This window comes from Macrotis lagotis, chromosome 1 (assembly GCF_037893015.1).
Source record: "Macrotis lagotis isolate mMagLag1 chromosome 1, bilby.v1.9.chrom.fasta, whole genome shotgun sequence".
NCBI classification, from domain to species: domain Eukaryota; kingdom Metazoa; phylum Chordata; class Mammalia; order Peramelemorphia; family Peramelidae; genus Macrotis; species Macrotis lagotis.
Window position 1 is genome coordinate 430,045,383 of NC_133658.1, and position 17,629 is coordinate 430,063,011.

The 17,629-nt window shown below is 32.6% G+C and overlaps 1 protein-coding gene across 4 annotated transcripts in view; it reads left to right on the forward strand.

Annotated features, from left to right (window-relative positions):
* The window catches only part of TRAF3 (TNF receptor associated factor 3), a 167,908-nt gene that overhangs the window by 68,502 nt on the left and 81,777 nt on the right, over nucleotides 1-17,629 (forward strand). The window lies entirely within an intron of this gene.

Genomic DNA, 17,629 nt, shown 5'->3' on the forward strand with positions numbered 1-17,629 from the left:
CCTGTGCTTCTTTGTATCATCACATTCATCGTTTCTTACAGTAAACAATTACTCCATTATATTCATATACTAAAATGACTTAGTCATTTGCCAATCAGTGGCTATCTACTTTAGTTCTAATTCTTTATCATATAAAAAGTATATGCTTTAAATGTTTTGTTGTATATGGAGGCTTTATCAATGAAGGAAGGATTGGAATCTCTAGGTCTAAAAGGGTATGAACATTTTGACACTTTGTTTAATCCAAATTACTTTTCAAAATGGTTTTACAAGTTCACAACTCCACTTATAATGCATCACTGTGCCTGTCTTCATGTAACCCCTCCACTATTGACTCCTGCCAGTTTTAGAATCTTTGCCATTTTGCAGAATGTGAGATGAAACAATAATGTTTTTTATTTTATTTTTGTTTTATTTGCATTTCTCTTATTAGTGATTTGGAGCATTTTTTTTCCTGTGGTTGTGAATATTTTGAAGTTCTTTTTTTTGAAAGCTTCATGTCCTTTGATCACTTATCTATTGAGAATATGTCATATTTGTTAATTTTTTTTATATATTTTAGACATCAAACTTGTTAGATTCAAAGTCAGTATTTATTAAGGAATTACTGTGTGCCAGATGCCATGCTAAGTGCTGAAGATATGAAGAAGGACATAAGACAGCTGCTGCTTTCAAAAAGCTCACACTCACATGTGGCTAGGTGGCACAGTGGATAGAGCACTGGTTCTGGAGTCAAGACGACCTGACTTCAAATCAGGCCTCAGACACTTAATAATTACCTGTGTGACCTTGGGCAAGTCACTTAACCCCCATTGCCTTGCAAAAACCAAAAAAAAAAAACAACAAGAAAAAGAAATGGGAAAAGTCAGCTCATAAAAAAGAAGCTAATAAAGGTGGGGTCTGCAGCCCCCAGTGTGGGAGGATGCAGCCAGGCTGAGAAATGATGTGAGAAGATGCGAGTGAGCAGAGATGATTTCATTTCGTAGGCCAAGAGGATAAGTTTCAGGAGAACATCTGGGCGACAAGTTATGAGGTGAGTGAACTGCTTGCCCTCCTTGAATGGTGAAGGATCTGGGAGGAGGTCTTTCTTGTACATCTATTCTTTCCAAAGAGGGAGAGAAGGACCCTACAGGCAAAGGGCATGGAAGAGGTAGACATTTTAGTCTTGGTTTTATGTTGCAGAGGGATGAGTTTTTGGAGATGGTGAAGGAGAGGAGAGCTGTCAGGTAGGAAGTAATGAGATTTGATACAAAGTTGTTTTTTCCCCCCATTTGACCACTTCCCTTATTCTAAGTGCATTAACTTTGTACAGAAGTTTTTCAGTTTCATGTAATCAGTTATCTATTTTATCTGTTGTGATTTCTTCTATTCCTTGTTTGATTAAGAATACATCTCCAAGTCAAAGCTGGGAGAGGTATATAATTTGTTTCTTTTTTCATTTTTTGTTTTATTTTTTTAATGTTGAGGTGTTATATCCATTTAGAAAGTATTAGGGAACATAGTGTAAGGTGTTAGTCTAAACCTAAATTCTGTCAGAGGATGTGTGTGTGCGTGTGTGTGTGTGTGTGTGTGTGTGTGTGTGTGTATTCATTACTTTATTAATAAATAAGATTTTCCCAGTAAATTTGTATTTTTTTGTTTAATGGAACCCTTTATTGAGTCTCACTGTTTTTGATTCTCCCTTGTTTAGCCTATTTAATGGATCTCTCCTCCCCCCTTCTCTCTCTCTCTCTCTCTCTCTCTCCCTCCCTCCCTCCCCCTATTCTTTAACCAAGACTAGACAGTTTTTTGACTGTTGCTTTATAATTTTGTTTGAGGTCTGGAAGTGCTAAAGTGAAACTGTAAATTCAAATTTGGGAGTATTGTCTTTTTTTTATTATATTGGCTCGATACAGCCATGAGCACTGAATATTTCTGCATCACTTAAGCTATTCTTTAATTTTTTAAAAGAACACTTTGTAATTGAATCCTTCTAAGTCTTTTTTTGTCCTTTGGTACATTGACCTCCAGATGTTATTTTTTGGTTATTTGGAAGGGAATATCTCTCAATTTTTTTTGTCATTATGTAGAAATGCTATTGATTTTTGAAGATTTATTTTGTAGTTTGCAACACTGATGAAATTATTAATTTTCTTAGTACCTTTGCTGATTCACTGAGATTTTCCAAGCATGTTATCATATATATATCATCAGCAAATGGAATAGTTTTTATCTCTCTACTTTTCTTTGTCTTTAATTTCTTTCTCGTCTTATTGTTATTAGCATTTCCAGAACTATTTAAAATAACAGTGAGAAGAATAGACATACTTGTTTATTTAAAAAAGTTCTAGTATATTCCCTTACATATGATGCTAGCTTTCGATTTTATTTGTTTTGTTTTTTTTAAGTTTTTGCAAGGCAATGGGGGTTAAGTGGCTTGCCCAAGGCCACACAGCTAGGTAATTATTAAGTGTCGGAGGCCGGATTTGAACTCAGGTACTCCTGACTCCAGGGCTGGTGCTCTATCCACTGTGCCACCTAGCTGCCCCCCTGTGCCACCTAGCCGCCCCCACTTTTGATTTCAAATAGATGCTTTTTATCATCTTAAAAATGGTTCTTTGCCTGTACTTTGCAGAGTTGTTGGTTTTTTTAGCATAAATAAGTGTTGTTCTTTGTCAAAGACTTTTTCTTCATGTTTTGAGATAATCATGTGGTTTAGGATGTTTTGGTTTTTAATATGATTCATTATGTTGATTGTTTTCCTAATGTTGAACCTTTTTGCTTTCCCAGGATGTAATTCAACTTGGTTATAATGAATGAGTTCATGAATAAATTGCAATTACCTGTTTTGACAAGATTTTATTTTAAGACTTTTGAATCAATATTCATTAATTTTACCAGTCTATAATTCTTCTGAATTTTATTTTTCTGTGGTTTATGTATTATACTACATTTGTCTCATAAAAAAAGATTCTTATATGTTGCTTTCTTTCTCAATTTTTGAGAATAATTTACATATTGTAAGTACTGATTGTTCTTTAAGTGTTTGGTAGAATTCTCCTGTGAATCCATCAGGATTAATAGGTTTTTGTTTTTGTTTTTTCTTTAGTAGCTCCTTTATGACTAATTCTGTTTTCTTTTCTGAGATTTAGTTATTTAAATCTCTCTTAAATCTTCTATTTAAATCTCTATTAAATCTTCTGTCAGTTAATGCTTTTGAAAGTTTTTCTATGTTTCTTTTGTGTTCTCAGTTTCATTAGTATATAATTATATGTAACATTTTGATTATTCTTTATATTTCTTCTGGTTTTGTGATTTTTGCCTTTCTCATTTGCTATTTTATTGATTTTATTTTCTGCCCTCTTCTTTTTAATAAGATTGACTATAGGTTTATCAATTTTATTGTCTTTTCAAAGAACCAGCCTTTAGTTTTATTTATTATTCCTACAGGTTGATTTTTTTTCCCCAACTGATTTCTTTAATTTTTAGTACCTTTTCTTTTGTGTATATTTTAGGTTTGTTACTTGGTTGACTGCCTAATTTTCAAAAATGCATATTTTAGTCCATGAAATTTTACTTGTGGGCATATGATATTCTTCCCATAGGACTGCTTTAGTGACCCTCCAGATATTTTGGTATGTTGTTTCATCATTAACATTTTCTTTCATATGACAGTTGTCTCTATGATTTGAGCTTTGACCTATTCATTGTTTAGAGTTTCAATGTTAAGTCTCCATTTGGGTCTTTGTCTTGTTTGTGAGCCTAATTGATAACTATTGTTATTACATTATGATATATAAAGATTATATTTTCTATTTTTGCCTTTTTGTATTTATTCACAATATTTCTTTGCCCTAACACATAGTTTTTGTTAAAGTTTACTCTAAGTTTTCTAGCTCAATTTTTTTCAGCAATTTGTTCAGTTCTGTATTTTTTACTTTTATTTACTTTCCTTTGAAACTTATCAAAAACTGAGACACTGAAATCTCTCATCACTATTGTGCTGTTTTTTATTTATTCTTATAGTTTGATGAAGGGCAGCTAAGTGTTTCAGTGATTAGAGGACTGGGCTTGAATCAGGTGCACTCATCATGACTTCAAATCAGTCTTGGACACTTATTAGTTGTGGTATCCTGGGCAAGTCATTTACCTCTGTTTGCCTCAGTTTCCTCATCTGTAAAATGAGCTAGAGAAAGAAATAGCAACCTACTCTAGTATTTTTGTCAAGAAAATCCTAAAATGGGATCATGGAGAGTTAGATATGACTAAAAAAAGCTCAGTTGATGTTTCCTTTAAGAATTCAATGCTCAGGTATCCAAATTCACACATACATGTATAAAGCATATAAATGTGTGTGTGTGTGTATTTAATATTGATATTGTTTAGTTATCTGTGGTTCCTTTCAGTATCCTGTATTTAATTTCTTTTTATATTTTGAAATGTTGAAATGTTTGTTTTTGCTTTGTCTGATACAATGAATACAACTTTAGTATGGCATTTTTTCAGACCTTTATTTTTATTCTTTGTATGTTTTTGTTTATTAAATGTTTCTTGTAAGTGATAGATTATATGCTTTTGTTTTCTTATCTTATATGTTATTCTATTTATTTTATTGGATTGTTTAATCCATCTACAAAGTTATGAGAGTAATGTTTATATTTTCTTCCATTTTTCTCCGTTATTGTCTTTTTTCCTAATTTATGATTTTTCCTCCTTTTCTATTGTAAATATAATAGTATGTCTCTTCAGTTATTTTAGCTTAATCTTTTCAAAGATAATCATATGCTCAAAGGCTTTCTTTGCTTTGCCCTCAAGACTCTTAACCTGCCCTGCTTTGTCAATTTGTTAACTCTTTTCCTGGTTTTAGAATTTTGCTTATAGTTCCTTTTCCTTTTCTTGTTTTTATCTGGTTATTTTAATTCTTTTCTCACTCCCCCCCCCCTTTTCCTCTTAAAGAGTCAAGTGTTGTCCTTTTTCTCTTCCCTTCAATTTTCTTTTTTTTTGTAGAAAAGATTTCTTTCACTCTCTTCATTATTTTCCATTTCTTTGTGTCTGTATTTTTAGTTATGACCTTTAAACTTACTTAGTCCTCCTTTATTCTCTATATTCCTCATGGAATCAAAACTTTTGAGACACTTTATTTGAATTCTGTGTTCTAAGCAGTTTTTGTTATTTCCTTATACAGCTTGCTTCCTGGTCCTTTGTTTTCTTTTGTGTCTCACTTTTAGAAAAATGTCAATTCCTGCAGGATATTATAGTAGAAACTATAATTCTGCAAAGTAGAAATCTTCCTATGACCCTGCTTGTGCAGGTTATTACTGACCTTTGCCTCTCTTTGCTCATTTTTTTCTCTATTTGCCTCAGAATCATTTTGCTGGCTCAATACTTTCCCGCTTTTCTGGGAGTCAGATTTCTGGAACTGGGGCTCAAATTTATATTTTTGGTTCAAAGTCCAAAATTATTTATATTTTATGACATTGGCTTCTGTTTTCCACATGTGACCAAGTAAAAATATTTGCCTTATGAATGTCAAAGAAAATATAAAACTTACTCTCCTAGTTAAAAGAATGTAATAGATTTAAATCATTAGAATGAATTAAGTTAAAAAGAATTGTCAGAATGAGAGACTGCTGGCAGGTTGCTTTGATGGGATGTCACTGAATGCTTATATAGATTGTGGCTTCATCTGATCTTTCAGATTAAACTGTATAATAACTTGTTTACATAATGCTTTCTAAATACCCTTTTCACAGTAACTACGAGAGGTAGGTATTTCTTCAAACTTTTACTGAGTGCTTATATTATCCTTTATAAAGAAGAAGAAAAACCAAGCCAGGCCCTGCCATTAAAGAGTTTATATTCCACTGAAAGAATACAACATGACCACAGATAAGTGGCTAAAAGATAATTTAAAGAGGGAGAGAACACTAGGATCTTCCTTCCTCCTTACCTCATGTCACTCAGACATCTTCTACAGTCCCTCCCTTTGATCTTATCCCTACTGAATAGATGACCCTGTCCCAGTGCAAACCTGTCTTTGTCCCATTGCCTTCCATCTTCAGAAGTTGATCCCCTCTGTCATCCTCACTCTCTAATTCTCTGTCTCTTCCTACCTGTTGACTTTCTCCCTGTTTTCTATTAACATGTGCATGTCTTCCTATTAAAAACAAAAACAATTCTTGATCTGACCATGCCTACTATCAGACAGTATTCCTTCAGCTAAATTCCTTGAGAAGGCCATCCACTCTAGGAGAATCCTCACCTCTAGCTCACCTCTAAATCCTCTGAAATCTCTTTCAGTCTGATTCAACTGAAACTGTCCTCTCCAAAATTACTGATTCCTTTTTTTAGTTGCTAATTCTAATAATTTTTTCCTAATCTTTGGTCTTTTTTATCCTCCAACCTTTGACACTTTTAATTACCACGTTCTCTGATACAGCTCTCTTTAGATTTTCATTATATTATTCTCTTCTGGTTCTTCTTCTACCCATTTTTTCTTTGGTTTTTGCAAGGTAATGGGGTTAAATGTTTTTTCCAAGGTCACACAGCTAGGAATTATTAAGCATCTGAGGTCAAATTTGAACTCAGATTCCAGGACCAGTGCTCTAACCACTGCAACCACCTAGCTGTTCTCTCCTTTCACCTATTTTAATTATTTCTTGTCTGTCTGTCTTATTGGATCTTCATCCATATCATGTCTACCAATTGTGTTTATCCCTTCAGCCTCTGTCCTGCGTTCTCTTCTATTCTGCCTCATTATTGACATTATTGTCAGCTCCCATCAGTTCAATTTTTATCTTTATGAAGATAATTCCCAAGTATGACTATCCAACCCTAGGCTCATTTCCCATATCTCCTAATTCTAACATATGTTTGCCTCACTCCATTTATCCAATCTATTGTCAAATCTTGTTTCTACCTTTGCAACATCTTCCTACTCATCACTTCCAGAGCCACCATTAGAATGTGATCTTGAGGAGAACACAGTGCCTGGCTCATAGTAAGTGTTTACTATGTGCTATTGATTGATTGATAAGAAAAGACTTAACTATTGAAATTGTGATATCTATGCCTAGTCATAATGATAAGAATTACAAGAGGAGATAAGAAGGTAATGTGCCCTAGGCATGGAGGAAAGACTATGATAGGTAGTAACATGAAACATGCTAGAATTGTCCTAGATAATGGAAAGTTTTAAATGTTATGCTGAGAATTTATTTTTCTACAGACAATAGGGAGCCACTGAAGACTTGATCAGGAGAGTGATACATTTAGATTAGAAAGATTATTTTAGCAGTTATGTGGAGAATTGTTATAGTTGTTTACAAGAGGAAATAGTGAAATGAATAACTGACATTTTATATAGTACATTAAAGTTGAAAAGTAATTTACATCAATTTTATGAAGGATTACTACAAAATCCCCATTTTGCAGTTGAGCAAACTAAGCTATTGAAAGAGATCAGATGACTTATCCTTGGTCATTAGTAAGTTTCAGAAGTAGAATTTGAACCCATCTTTCTAACTCCCTGTCTGGTACTGCCCTATGAGTAGAGAGAAGGATGTGAGGGATGCGACAGTAGAATTAATAAGACTTAGTAATGTAAATATTAATCTCCACTTTGCCAACAAAGGGAATGATCTTGCTTGCTGTTTAGGTCTTCTAACCCCAGCTCTAGCATTCTTTTCTTTTTTCTTTTAAGTTTTTCCTCCCTCCCTTCCTTCCCTTCTTTCTGTCTTTCTTTTGTCTCTTCCTTCCATGCTTGTCACTATTACTTTTATTAAAATTAATTAATTTATTTAATTTTACAACTGCATGTAAAGATAGTTTTCAACAATTTTGGGGGGTAAGGTTTTGAGTTCCATGTTTCTCTCCATTCCCTCCCCCTCCTCTAGACAGAGAGTAATCTAATATAACTTATACATACATATATATATAAAACAATGTTAAATATACCTTATTAATCATATTGAGTAAGAAAAATCAGAACAAAAAGGAAGAATTAAAACATGAGAGGAAAAAAGTATAAAGCAAATTTTAAAAATTGAAAAAAGTATACTTTGATCTTCCATTCAGACTCCATAGTTCCTTCTCTGGATATGGATGGTATTTTCCATCACAAGTCCTTTAGAATTGTCTATTGTTGTACTACTGAGAAGAGCAAGTCCATCATAATTCATCATCATGCAGTGGTGCTGTTAATATGTTCAATGTCCTTCTGGTTCTGCTTGCTTCACCCAGCATCTGTTCAAGCAAATCTTTCCAGGTTTTTCCAAAGTCTGGCCACTCATAATGTCTTGTATAACATTCATATACCACAATTTGTTCAATCATTCCCCAATTGATGGACAACCCCTGAATTTCCAATTATTTGCTACTATAAAGAGTTACCACAAATATTTTTGTACATGTGAGCTTTTTACCTTTTCTTATGCTCTCTTTGGGATACAAACCTAGTAATGTTATTGCTGGAGCAAAGAATATCTAGCACTCTTTTCTACATATTAAACAGTTACTTCCCAGTTGAGGACTAACTATAGTAGATAGTTTTCTGGCACTTCACTTATTATGTCTAAAACAGCTTTTCATATGGAGTGAATCCATTTAATAATTTTCTACAAAAGTTTTCCAGGTTATTTTAACTTCCTGTATCATTGAACATCACTATCCAAATACAGTAAGAAAACATTCTTAGTTACCTTATTCAATGTTTTGGTAAATTTATTTTTTAAATTATGTCTTAGATGTTTTTAATTAAATTATCAATTCGATTTCCTCAAATGTGTTTATCAGTGGAATATTTTACATTTAAAATATTAATTAGGGTTTGGAGTTTCTTTTGGTAGCTTAAGGCGTTTGATATTGCCTCTCAATTTAAATTTCCTGAATGAATCTAAATGATTTCCAATTCAAGTGAAACCAAATCAAAGGGCATATTTTGAACAACCTCTTAACCAGAATTTCAGGGTGATTCTACTAAGGTAAGAAAAAAAAATAGAAAATTTTTGCTCAGGAGGGTAACATAGAACTCTTCAGCAGCTGTGTGCAGGATTAATTGGAGAAGGGAAAACTGGAAATAGAGAAGTCCAGTTACAGTAGTTCAGGAGAGGCAATAATGATAATAATAACTGACATTTATAGTGTTTTAATGTTCATATTAATGTTTTATATACATTATTTCTTTTTTTAGTTTCTCAATAACCCATGAGACATTTAGATCTATTTGTGAAAGTACTGCTGGATCTAGTAATCTCAGTAGTGGGAGGAGCAAATATTATATGTAAAATAATTAAATTTATGCCAGAGGGATTATTCAGCACTCTAGTTATTAAATTTGAAGAGACTTAAAGGCTACAGTGGAAGGATACATGAAAATGATTCACATGACTACAAATGGAAAAATAAAATAAGGATTTTTCTTTTTTTCCTCCATCACCTGTTTTAGATGTGAAATGTATGCAATGGTGATGGATAGTTGATTGTAATTAAAATAATACATATCAGGCCATTAAGATTACAAGAAAACCTGTTTAAAAAGTCAAAAGAAATCTTATCCTTAAATCCTAATTTCAAATTAGTGTTCCAGCATAGTGATTTCTGTCTCTTCTGTTTTTAAATTCTGGTGTGGATCATGCTTTCAAAATTTTTTCAATTTAATTTGCCATGTATTTGTTAAGTACATAGTATCTTCAAGGCCCTGGGAACATAGATCTATTTACCTATCAATCTGTCTATCTATCCATCATCTATTTATAAATAGATAGATACACATACACACATAATGTATGTTTATATGTACCTCTCTCTCTCTTTTTGTCTCTCTCTCTGTCTTATCTGTGATTAAGAACTTACTTTCCAGGAGTTGACTGTCTGAAAATGAAAGGAAAGACAAATTCTCATTGAGCAAAGAAGGATCAAGCAAAGTGCTATGAACAACTGGAGAAGAGAGATTTTTTTTTCATAAACATAAAAATGGACTACCAAATTTAAGGAATTATAAATTATAAATTCAGGAAATCAAATGAATTTTTAAAAATCATAATGGAAAAAAACTGTTGTTTTGCTGAAATTTGGAAGCCTGTGTATTTGTCCTTATTTGATTACTTTCAGTGATAATACTTTAAAATATATGTGGTTGCTCTTAGATCTTTAATTTTCCCATTGCTAAAATAAAAGAAAATGTTTTCGAAATAACAGGGAGAAACTAAACAAAAAAAGAGAGAAGTTATTACCAAATGATTCACTGATTTATGTAACTATAGACAAAGCCACCTCTGGTTTGCCTCTGTTTCTTCTCCTTTAAAATGAAAGAGTTGGAGTAAATGATCTATAAAGTGTCTTCTGGCTTTAAAATTCTGCAAACATTTCCAATATTTCAGTAGCGATTTAGATTGTACAACATAAATTATTTTTAAAACAACCAAATTATAAGCTAATACTATATAATTGAGAAAGAGTAAAAGGAAACATTGTCTTTTTGCCTTATAAGTATCCTATTTCAGACCTAGAAGGACCTTTAGAGGTTATCTACCTTAGTGCTACAATTTCTTTATTCTTTTTTTTAAATCCTTATTGATGTACTCTGTTGCAACACATTAGTCATATGCTCTATTCCACTAAATTAGGACTTAAAATGTTCGACAGAAACATTTACTGTATTGATTTCAAATGATAGCACATATAACTTACTTTCACTGCTTACAATTTGTTAACATGAGGGAAGTATATTTTAACTTCAGTCATCTGGAAACAAAACTCACTATTTATATTTGACCTAACCCATCTATTCTTTTAGTGTTGTCTTGCATTAATCACTATATATGTACTCTGCTTTCTTTATTTTCATCAGTTCATATAAATCTTGTATTTCTTTGAATTTATGTTGATTACTTTCTTTTTTATGTTTTTGCAAGGCAAATGGGGTTAAGTGACTTGCCCAAGGTCACACAGCTAGGCAATTATTAAGTGTCTGAGGTCATATTTGAACTCATGTACTCCTGACTCCAGGGCCGGTGCTCTATCCACTGCGCCACCTAGCTGCCCTGTTGATTACTTCTTATGGCATAATCATTTGCCAAACATTGGTTACATAATGTAGGTACAGATTTTTGTCATTTCAAAATGAGCCCCTATACATATTTTGTGTATGAAACTTTTTATTATTATTAATTTCCTTCAAGTATAAACCCAGTACTAAGTTCATTGTATCAAGTTAATATAAATAGTTTCTCACAGTACTGGTTCTCACATAATTCTTTTTTTTCTATAAAGATTGTACCAATTCATTGTTTTAATAATAGCCCTTCTAACAGTGACTGTTTCTATCTTTTATAAACCTCTGGCACTTGATTGTTTTTAAGGTGAAACTTCTACTATTTTAATTTACATTTCAGTTAATCAATTAATATGCCTTTAAGTTGTTTACCATGTGCCTTGGCACTATTCTAAGATGGATAATGCAATGAAAGTTGAAAAAAAAGTCTCTACCCTAAGGAGCTCACATTTTAATTGGAGAGACAATATGCAAACAACTATGTATATACACACAACATTTACATATATTCATATAAAAGTACAATTAGTAGATTGAACAGTAGAGAGGACTCTAAAAGGCATCTTGCAGAATTTGTTGGATTTGAAGAGAGTTGAAAGAAACCAGGGATTCCCAGAGAATATTTTAGACATAGGGGATGGCCAGTGAAAAAACTTGGATTTGGGATTTCCAGAGTACTGAGAATACAACAAAAAGACCAGTGAGTAACATAAAGACCAATGTCACTGAATCATAAAATGTGTGAGGTGACTGAAAAGGTAAGGAAGGGACCAGGTTGTGAAGGGTTTTAAAAGCAAGTGGGAGATTTTATGTTGATCTTAGATTTTATTAAGAAGGGGAATAAAGATGGCATGATCATACCTGTGCTTTAGCCACTTTGCCAACTGAGTGGAAGATGAACTGGGGAGAGGAAAGACTTTGAGATAGGGAAATCAACCAAAATTTGTTGTTCAGGAGTGAAGTGATGAGAATCCAGTGACAATGAGGGGAGATTGTAGAAGTGACAAGATTTGGCAATGAATTGAACATGTGACCTAAGTTGCAAATGAGAATTAGAAGATGATACTTAAATTGTAAACTTGTGACTGAAAGGATGTGTTGCCTTATAATCATAATAAAATTACATACAATCATAGTAAAGTTGGGAATATGGAAAGTTTGGAGTGGGCAAGAGGGGAAAGAATGACTACCCACTAGATATCTAAAAAGCAGTTAATGATATGAAACTGGAGCTCAGGAGAAGGGCTCGAGCTGCATAGATAGATTCTATATTGTATATAACTTGCTTTGTATGTACTTGTTTAGAGATTGTCACCTTTAGATTGTAATATCCTTGAAGGTAGGCACAATCTTTTGCTTCTTTTTGTATCTTCTATGCTTAGCATAGTGTCTGGTATCTAGTAGGCTTTTAATAAATGTTTATTGATTGATTGATCTGGGAATCATCTTTATAAAGATGATAAGTGAATCCATGAAAGTTGATAAGATTAACAAAGGAACTAATAATAGAGGGAGAAGAGAAGAGAAGAGTTCCCAGGATAGAGCCCATATTTAGTTGGCATGACCTGGATGAAAATCTTGGAAAGTGAGAACAGGTAGAAAGAGTTATGAAAACCTGGAGATAAGAGAATATTCAAGGGAAGATGGTGATTGACAATTTCAGATGCTGCAGAGAGATCAAGAAGTATAAGGAGAAAAGATCGTTGAATTTGGCTGCTAAGAGATCACTTGGAGAGAACAGTTTGAATTGAATGGTGGAGATTGGTAACCTTTCTACAGACACTTTAGAATCGAAGGAAGGAAAAGGAGTGAAGGCACATATTTTAATATTTTTTTCTCAAGGACTCATTGGTGATTTGGATTTCTCCAACTCCAGATTCTATGCTCTTTAGGTTCTGTTTACTTGTTCAATTTGCAGTGGATATGCCTGGAATATTTTTCAACAATTTCCTAGAACTTGAATAATTTACTGTTATTTTCATTTAAGTACTATAAATTAATTTTATTTAGTATTACCTCATGCGAGATGTAATTTAAAGTATAACATAGTTCTTCAGAAAAGTTTAATACTCATGAAATTGAATTCTATGAAATGAAATTAGGAAAATAGAATCCTAGAATTCAAGATGGAATATGTTATTATAAACAAGGGTGTTGCATAGATTCTTAAAATCCTGTTTTATATTTAGTACCTTTTTTACTCTAAAAGATTGGCTTTGTAATTTCCTAGTACCTATCTACTCTTTTTAATCATGATGATCTAAAACTAAATACATACATTATATATATAAAGTTTTAAGATTATATAAGTATATTTTTGTATATGTATATATTTAGTGTGTGTTTACAGTTTTGAAATAAATTTTTTCACAACTCAAAAAAATCCCAAACAATTTTAAACAAAGGGAAGTTAAACAAGAGATGGTGGGACCTGACAGATAATTTTAAGATCATTATATAAATGCATTGATTTTAAAGACAAAAATATTCTGCTCTCTATGCTAATAATATTTATTTGAGAAATCAAGTTCCCTGCTTTATAGTGAAAGTTCAGTTTCTCTGTTCAGCAGTAATACAAATGATACATTGTGTTTTAATTTTAAAAAATATTTTCAAAATGCATTTTTATTAAATGATAATCTTTTATTTTGGAATCTCTTAAATTTATTTTTTTCCTTCTCTACTCTTCCCAGAAGGCCCTTTATGTAACATAAAATTTTTTAAGAGGAAGAAAAGGGGAAAATCATAAAAATTGACCACTGAAAAAAATTTGACAAAATATGCAATGTTCCATACTTATGGAACCAGACCTTTGCAAAGGAAGATGTTTTCTCATACCTCTCCTTTTGGATCTTGCTTATTTTTCATAATTTTATAAATTTTGTTTTGTAGTTTTCTTTCCATCTGTATTTATGTAATCTGTGTGTATATTATTTTCTTGATTCTGCTTACTTCACTATGTATCAGTTTATGTAAGTTTTCCATGTTGCTCTCTTCTCCTTACATTTTTCATTTCTTGTTATATTCCATTTAATTCATGGATTACAATTTGTTTAGCTATTCCCCAATTGATGAATTACTTTGTTTTCATTTTTTGCTCTCACAAAAGTGATGCTATAAATATTTTGATATGTATGGGGACTTTCTTTTTATCAGTAACTTCCTTGTGATACCTACCAGTTGTAGAATCTCTGAGTCCAAGTTATAGATATTTATTTATATAATTTTAAATTGTTTTAATCATCTGTTTAGCAAAATGTAGTTTTCCTGCATATTTCTTTTAATTAGATATGTTTGTTTTTACATTGGCCAAGATTATGGTTGCTATCCCTTTTTAAAATTAAGCTGAAGCATAATAGATTCTTTTTTAGTCCTTTATTTTATTCTGTGTTTGTTCTCTGTATCAGATGTAATTCTTGCAAAAACCATACTGTAGGATTCTGATTTTTAATCCACTCTGCTTAATCTACTTCCATTTTACAGGTGAGTTCATCTCATTCAAATTCATAGTTCTGTTTATTGTTTCTTTCTTTCTGTTGTATTTTTTGCTTTTATCCTTCCCTTTCTCTTCTTTCCCCCTGTACCATCTCAAAAATTTTGCTTCTAATCACAGCCTCCCACAATCTGCCCTCCTTTCTATAAGTACCCCCCTTTTCCTTCTTCCTTCCTACTTCTCTGTAGAATATAAGAGTTCAACATCCAACTAAATGTGTATGTCATTTCCTCTTTGAGCCAATTCTGATATAAGGTTCAAACTGCCTGCTACCACCACCCCATCTTCCCCAAAACTATAAAAGTCTTTTCATGTTTCTTTTATGTAAGGTAATTTACCCCATACTATCTCTCCCTTCCCCTTTCTATACCCTTTTCTTTTCACTTATTTTGGATATCATCCCATTGTAGTCCACTCACACCCCATGCCCTCTTAGCTATATACATGCCTTCTAACTGCCATAATAAAGAAGTTCTTCAGAATTATAAGAATCATTATCCCATTCTCTTTCCTGTTTACCTTTTTTTTTGTTTCTTTTGGGTTTTGTTTTGAAAGTTACATTTTCTATTCAGCTTTGGTCTTTTCATCAGAAATATTTGAAAGTCCTGAATTTCATTAAATGTTCCTTTTTTCCCTTGAAGGATTATGCTCAGTTTTGCTGGGTAGGTATTCTTACTCCTAACTCCTTTACCTAGTCTTCTGATCCTCTAATGTAGAAGTTGCTAAATCTTGAGGGGTACTGACTGTGTCTCCATGAAACTTAAATTGTTTCTTTTTGACTGCTTCCAGTATTTTCTTTTTGAACTGGGGAGCTCTGAATTTGACTGTTATGTTCCTGGAAGTTTTCATTTTGGATTTCTTTCAAGATGTTATTGGTGGATTCTTCCAAACTCTAGTTATTTTCCTTGATAATTTCTTGAAAGATGATGCCTAGGCTCTTTTTTTCATCATGACTTTTGGATAGCCGATCAATTCTTAAGTTTTCTCTCCTTCATTTAATATCCAGGTCATTTCCTTTTCTGATGAGCTAATATGCCTTTTCTTCCCTTTTTTTTCCTCACTTTATTTTTGTTGTCTCATGGAGTCATTAACTTGCATTTGCCTGATTCTAATGTTTAAAGAATTATTTTTTTTCAATGAAATTTTCTACCTCCTATTCCATTTTGTCAATTCTAGTTTTAAGGAGAACTTTCCTTCAGTGAATTTTGTGCCTCATTTGACCAATTTTACCTTTTCTTTTTTTAGTTTTTTTGCAAGGCAAACGGGGTTAAGTGGCTTGCCCAAGGCCACACAGCTAGGTAATTATTAAGTGTCTGAGACCAGATTTGAACCTAGGTACTCCTGACTCCTAGGCCAGTGCTCTATCCACTGTGCCACCTAGCCGCCCCACCAATTTTATCTTTTAAGGAATTCTTCTCTTTAGTAAATTTTTGTGTCTCTTTTAACAGTTGACATATTCTGTTTTTTAAGGTGTTATTTTCTTTAGATTTTGTGTATGTGTATGTGTGTGTGTGTGTGCCTCCTTTACCAAGGTGTTGACTTACGTCACCTTCATTTCTTTTCCTCATTTTTCTTCTGTCTCTCTTATTTGATTTTTAAAATTCTTTTTGCCCTCTTCTAGGGTCTGAAGCCAATTCACATTTTTCTTTGAGGCTTTTTATATAATTGCTTTGATCTCATTGTTTTCTTTTGAGTTTGTGTTATGAGAGTCCCTGTTACCATATTAACTTCAGGTTCTTTTGTTCATTTTTGTTCATTTTTCCAGCTTTTATCTTGACTCTGTATTATAGCTGGCCTCTACTGCCAGAGTACAGGGAGGATTGTCCTAAGCTCCAGGTTTTTAGTGCTACTGTGTTCAAATGTATTAGTTTTTCCAAGATAGTATGGATTAAGGAGAGAAGTGGTCATTGCTTTCCTGGCCTGTACTCTGCTCTGTGAGGATGTCAGCCACTTTTCTTCACCCTGGAACTGTGACCTAGAACTGTATATGGGCAATGCAACAGAGTTCTTTACCCAGAGCCAGCCAAGGGTCTCTTTTTATTTCCTTCTGACCACTTCTCTGACCTTCTGTGGCCTGAGGTCTCCAAAAGGCACTGCTGCAACTATTCAGTCACCTCTACGACTTGCTGTTGGTTTGCTGGAGTTCAGACTGCTCTGGACTTCATTCCACTCTTACTCTACCACCAGTAATTATATCTTTGTACAGCCTCTGGAATATTTATTATTCCCATCTTTTGTCATCTTTGACAATTTGCTAGTGTAAGGATTATTTTAATTTATATTTATTTTATTAGTGATTTAGAGCAGTTTTTCATGTGGTTGTTCTAGATTACAATTCTTTGAGAACTATTTGTTTATATTCTTTAACCATTTATCTATATCTTTGGGGGAAATTACTTTTAGTTATATGTTTGGATTTATGTGTTTGTGTTAGTTGTTTGTATATCTTGGATAAAAAACCCTTTTCTGAACAATTTGATATAAAGAATTTTTCCCATTTAATCACTTCCTTTGTTGTTCTAAATGCATTAATTTTCTTCATGTTTCAATTTTACTTAATTCATATTTTCAATTTTATGTTTTGCAATTGTGTCTATCCCGTTGGTTAAAAAAAAAAAAATCTCCCATCCAAAGCTGTGAAATATATTTGATTTGCTTCTCTTCTAATTTTTCGTGGTATGAATTTTCATATTTGTGTCATGTATCCATTTTGAATTTGTTGTGGAATATGGTTTAAGATAAGGATTTAAACCTATTTTTTTCCAGATTGCTTTCCAGTTTTCCCCAACGTTCTTATTGATAAGGAGTCTTTCTTAAGTAATTTATTTGGGTGAGAGAGGTTATTGAACTCTAAGTTACTGAGATTCATTATTTCTGATTATCTGATGATTGCAATTTCAAACAAAAAGAAGCATAATTTTCAAATTTTGCCTAGATATGCACAAATATCCTGCCTGTTTGGATATATGCTATTTATTCTTTTGTGGTGATAAGAATGAGCTCATTATACTTGCCAAGTGCTGTACTACTAACTTTCTTATTAGTTGAGGTGGGAAGTTAGGAGTACTTACAAAATGAGCTGGCTAATTTCAGTAGGACTATGA